Here is a 6213-nt window from a genome sequence, read left to right on the forward strand (position 1 = left end):
TAGGGTCAGGTGGGTTTCCTTCTGAGAACAGCTAAGACTCAGCCCAAAGCTTCTCATGGGGAGAGCAGGTGGAAGCTGAGGAAAGTTTTTTGAAGAAAATCCACTTCCTGGAAAGAATCTCATCTTTCTGTGCCTTGAGCATAGATGTCAACCTCTTCCATATGTGGCATGTTTTTTTTTTCAGTTTCCAAAGAACATTCTCACCAATTATTTCATCTGAAAAGAGTACACACCACTGTTCATTGTCTCAATTTTACAGATACAGAAACTGGAACTCAGAGATGTGGAGGGACTCACCCAAAGTCACACAGTAAGTTAATGTGACCTTATTAGGTGGCAAGGCCTGCGAAATAGATGGAAGCAGAGTAACTCTTTGGAATAAGCTACTAGTGAGAAGAGAAAGAAGGAAATTATTTGTTTTGGTTCTACCATGAAAATAGTATAAGCTCCAGCCAGCACTTTAGATCAAAATACAAATAAGTGCAACAACCTAGCTGGATCTAGAGGGTATAATGTTAAGTGAAATAAGTCACTCAGAGAAAAACAGATACCATGTGATTTTACTCATGTGTAGAATTTAAGAAACAGAACAAATGAACAAAGAAAAAAAAAGCAAACAAAAAAATAAACTCTTTTTTTAAAGTTTTTATTTAAATTCCAGTTAGTTAACATACAGTGTAATATTAGTTTCAGGTGTACAATTTAGTGATTTAACCACTTCCATACAATGCCCAGTCCTCATCACAGGTGCACTCTTAAATCCCCATCATCTATTTAATCGACCCCCCCCACCAACCCCCTTTTGGTAAAAATCAGTTTGTTCTTTATAGTTGAGTCTGTTTCTTGGTTTGCCTCTCTTTTTTAAAACTTATGATAATTTGATTTGTTTCTTAAATTCTACATATGAGTGAAATCATATGGTATTTGTCTTTCTCTGACAGACTCTTAGAGAACAAATTGGTGGTTTCCAGAGAGGAGGCGGGTGGGGGAATGGGTGAAATAGGTGATGAAGATTAGGGCGTGCACTTATCATGATAAGCACTGAGAATGTATAGAATTGTTGAATCATTATATTGTGCACCCTAAACTAATATAACACTGTATGTTAATTATATTTGAATAAAAAAGTAAAAGGTCTGAACAGAATGCACATTTTAAAATATCAATAATACCTCATCTCTGAGTCCCATGGTTTATGAACTTTGCTAGAGAAGACTCAATCTGACAGCTTGAAGTTCAGACATTGTTAGAAACAATATCTCCTATTCCTTTAAGGCTAGGACATCAACAACTAGAATCCTCTTTAAGAAACTGAATAGTCAGGGCACCTGGGTGGCTCAGTTGGTCAAGTGTCAGACTCTTGGTTTCAGCTCAGGCCTTGATATCAGGGCTGTGGGATCATGCCCCGTGTCAGGCTCTACTCTCAGTGCTGAGTCTGCTTGAGATTCTTTACCCACCCTCTCCCTCCCTTCACTCATGTGTGCTCTCTCTCTCTCTCTCTCTCTCTCTCTCTCTTGCTCTCAAATAAATAAATAAAATCATTTTTAAAGATTTTATTTATTTATTTGACAGAGAGAGACACAGCGAGAGAGGGAACACAAGTAGGAGGAACGAGAGAGGGAGAAGCAGGCTTCCCGCGGAGTAGGGAGCCCAATTGAGGGGCTCAATCCGAGAACCCTGGGATCATGACCTGAGCCAAAAGAAGATGCTTAACGACTGAGCCACCCAAGCACCCCTAAATCAAATCTTAAAAAAAAGAAAAGGAACAGTAATCTCTATTAATTAAAGACATGAACCAAGAACACATATAGGTAGAAAAAAAGTCAATTTAAAACAGCCAATTAAGCCCTTATGTTTTTATATTTTTTCTTATCTAAACCCAGTGAAAAATATTCTGAAACATTGAGTCTCCAAAGAGGAGTTTAGGGTAGAGAGACAAGGCCAGGATTTGAGTGCAACCATTAACAGAGTACTTTAGTTAAATTGCTTCTCTTCTCTGGGACTGTTTACTTACTTGGAAAATATTTTCCATTGGCCAAAGCTAAAGTGTTTCAGAAAATCCATTCGAAACATATTGGAGACATTGAAGGTAACTCCATCAAAGGGTGCCTAAAAGAAGAAATTTCTCATAGAACTGGGAGACATCCTTTTTAGGATAGAAGAGGGCAGGCTAAAAAATTCTACTCCAGATGGTCATAAGACTGGTGCTCCGGAGATTGGGCAAGATAAAGATTTTTCAAGTCTGAGGAGGGTGAAATCGAAACAAGGTTTGGTGCTAGGTCACCAAATAGGTAGACCAAAGTCAGACTAAGAAATTAGCAAACAGATACTCCAGAAAAAAAAAATTAAAAATAATCTGACACTTTCTATTAACAAAACAAAACAAAACAAAACAAAACAAAAATCTCCAAAATAGTCATCATGAAAATTGAAGAATTTCATTCACCAATTTTATGCTCCATATGCTTTTTGGGTTTTTGTTGGTGGTGGTAATGGTGGTGGTGTGTTTTTTTAGTGTTTTCTTCAAGTTTTTATCTGAATTCCAGTTAGCTACAATATAGGTGTACAATATAGTGATTCAACACTTCCATACAAAACCCCCATGCTCATCACAACAAGTGCATTCCTTAATCCCCATCACCTATTTAACCCAATCCCCTATCCACCTCCCCTCTGGTAGCCATCAGTTTGTTCTCTGCAATTAAGAGTCTGTTTCTTGGTTTGCCTCTCTCTCTTTTTCCTTTCCTTTGCTCATTTGTTTTGTTTCTTAAATTCCACATATGAAATAAATATGGGGGGAAACCTAAACACACAATTATTATAAATGATGTCTTCTTTACCTGTTGTTTTGGCCTCCCCAGATCCCACTGCATGTGGCTTAATACAATCTATGCAAGAAATGTAGGTGTCTCATCACCCTCCTTCTAAGCCCAGCTCAAGGGTAGCTTTGTCACTTTCACTAGTCTAACATTTGGCCCAGGTGCTTGCTGCAACCAAACAGTTATTGTGGGGGAAGTCACTTCAAGATATTTTGTCCTTCCTCTTGACTCCTTGAAAATTAAGGGAAAAGTATACCAAATGGCTAATACGGTTTGAGGAGGCTATTAAATGGAGGTGGGGATTCTAGATGGTTTTTTCATTTGTTGAGGGAAGAGGTAGTACAAGACTCTTGTCAGATGGTTCCAAGGTCCAAGAGCCCTTACTCTCAGGAAGTTCTTATTTAAGTGAAACTTATTTTCTCTTGCTGAAATTTAAGCTCATTTACATTTGGTCTTTATTAATTTAAATAGTTCATCAATTCTTTCTCTTTTATTTTCTTTCAGAGGAGAGGAAGGATATTATATTAGAAAGAGCTTTTCTCTGCCAAAGTATCCCTGAATGACCAAAGCCAAATCCTTCTTTGTTCTTGTTGTCAATTTCCTCATCTCTAAGTAAAAACAAACAAACAAACAAACAAAACCCCAATGTTTTACTCAAAGAGTTGCTGTACCACTTAATTATGAAGCATCCATGGAAAGGGTAGGCACCTGTTTCTGACATATAGTAAGTGTACTCAACACAGTTTTCTCAATTCCATATCCTATGATGACAACACCAGTGTCAGAACATCATAACCCAGATTTTCTGAATTCCAATCCAGTGTAGGAACAGTGATCATGATCATACTTCTGGGAATATCTTATCTGCAAAAGACTAGGAAATAGGAGTCAATGAGAAAAGGAGAGTTATTAGCCTTGAAAGCTTAGTAAAGGAGCCTGGACTCGATGCATACATCAAGAAGTCTTTGGATTTCTTGAGTTGTTGAATGACAGGATGAATATAATGGAGAATCAATATGTCTGAATCTCCTCTTGGAGTTTCCAAGAGGTGGTACTACTGTGATACCCCAGTTTAAATAATTTCTGGTTGTGCTTTCAACTTTTATTCTCTAAAGCTCTATTTCCAGAGACTTGGAAATTCCTTAAGCCCTGGCATGTCCAAAGTTTTAGCTGTCTCCTAGTAGGCAGACTGCATCAAACAGAAGGAAAATGTCTTTATCTCTCCTCTTTCCCCCAGGGAAAGAAAAAAGAAAAAAAAAAGATGCAAAGTGAGTTGACATTTGAGAAAAAAGAAGAAAGGCATTTTCTGCACAAACAAAAGATTGAAAAGTGGTAACAACTGCTTAGGGGATTCAGAAAACTGAGCAGTAGAGTTGAGTTAGTGTTAACAGTGGCACATGACCTCCAGCCAACTCAATGGGACCAGCTACATCAATATGTGTGCTAGGTCCAGAACAAAGATGGCACCCATGCTGCTTTACTCTGCTTCAGTTAGGCCCTACATAATGAAATTAAACAACACACTTCTAAATGACCAAGTGCCCTCAGAAGAAATCACAAAGGAATTTAGGAAATACTTTGAGATACATGAAATAGAAAACACAACATACCAAAACATATAGGATACAGCTAAAGCAGTGCTTAGCAGGAAATTTATACTTTCAAATATTTTAAAATAAAACAGAAATTAAGTCATTTTCAGATAAACCAGAACATAAAAAAGTGTTCCTAGAAGATATATGAGAATTACTAAAGATACTCTTTCAGGCAGAAAGGACAGGACAGTAGACAAAAACTCAAATCTATATGAAAAAATAAAGGGCACTAGTAAAGGTGACTACATAGACAAATAAAAAAGTATAAAATAATTTTTACTTGTAACTTCATCCTTCTGTTTTTAAAAAGACATTAGCATTAAATAATAAGCAAAAGATGTGTTGATGGCTGTTTAAAAGCTTAATTTGCATGATAATAACAGCATACAAGAAAGATAGAGGGAATGGAGGTATATTAGAGCAAAGTTTTTTTAAATATAATATCAAAATAAAATTAGTGTAATAAAACTAGTTTGTTTTAAGGGAAGAAGTTAACCAGGGCAACCACTAAGAAAGTAACTCAAAAATATAGTTTTAAAATGGTACACTAGGTGCGCCTGGGTGGTTCATTCGGTTGAGCACCTGATTCTTGATTTCATCTAAGGTCATGATCTCAGGGTAGTGTGATAGAGCCTCATGTTGGCTATACACTCTGTGGGGAGTATGCTTGAGATTCTCTCTCTCCCCCTCCCTCTGCCCCTCCCTCTGTGAACATGTTCTCTTTCACCAAATAAATAAAATAAATCTATAAAATAAAATAATAAAATGGTACACTAGATGACTCCAGGGTCAACCTGCCCAGATATGACAGCTTCCAGGCTGCTGTCCTACTTCTGGGAGTTGGGGAAGAACATCATGTGCATGGACAGGAACTAGGTGGATCATACCAGGGAGATGCAGAGTGCAGTACTGAGCAAGCAGGTGCCCTTCCAGAAGTGGTCCACCACTTATGCCCCCAAGGGCTTGCCATCCTCATGCCAGCCCATAGCTGCAAACTGCACCACAGCTGGAGCTGGGCATGGTGATGGGTAGGTGCTGTCACACCATCCCAGAGGCCTCAGCCATGGACTATGTGCCAGGCTATGCCCTGTGCCTGGACATGACCACCAAAGACATGAAGGGGAAGAAGTGCAAGAAGGGGCTGCCCTGGACTCTGGCCAAGAGCTTCATGGCCTTCTACCTTGTCAGTGTTCATCCTCAAAGAGGAACTTTTCCATTCCCCACATTATCAGCTATGTCTCTAAGATAATGACCTTGGAAGGAGATATTATCTTGACTGGGATGACAAAGGGAGTTGGAACCATTAGAAAAAACGATGAGATCCAGGCTGGCATACATGGGCTCATCAGTACAAGATAAATCCTTAAAAGGTGGAAAGGCCAGAATATTGAGTCTATACAAAGCATCCTAACTTCTTAAGTGACAGGAAAGAAGGGAGCTGGACAGAAGCAAGCAAAGGTTATTAAATATGACAATTCTTTACAAAGAAACTAATTTTTAAATATGACAACTGGAGGGGCGCCTGGGTGGCTCAGTCGTTAAGCGTCTGCCTTCGGCTCAGGTCATGACTGCAGGGTCCTGGGATCGAGCCCCGCATCGGGCTCCCCGCTCAGCGGGAAGCCTGCTTCTCCCTCTCCCACTCCCCCCGCTTGTGTTCCCTCTCTCACTGTCTGTCTCTCTCTCTCTCTGTTAAAAAATAAATAAATAAATAAATAAATAAATATGACAACTGGATTGTTACGACTTAAAAAAGATGGACCCTGCAAGGAAAATATGTTCTAGAAAAGATGGGCCAGAAA

General features: G+C 38.8%; 1 pseudogene; it reads left to right on the forward strand.

Moving 5' to 3' along the window:
* The first annotated feature begins 5218 nt into the window (after positions 1 to 5218).
* Positions 5219 to 5805, forward strand: LOC112816820 (oxaloacetate tautomerase FAHD1, mitochondrial-like; annotated as a pseudogene).
* The last annotated feature ends 408 nt before the right edge of the window (positions 5806 to 6213 follow it).

Source organism: Callorhinus ursinus, unplaced genomic scaffold (genome assembly GCF_003265705.2).
Source record: "Callorhinus ursinus isolate GAN/ISIS: 27379988/994484 unplaced genomic scaffold, GSC_fseal_2.0 scaffold66, whole genome shotgun sequence".
Lineage (NCBI taxonomy): Eukaryota > Metazoa > Chordata > Mammalia > Carnivora > Otariidae > Callorhinus > Callorhinus ursinus.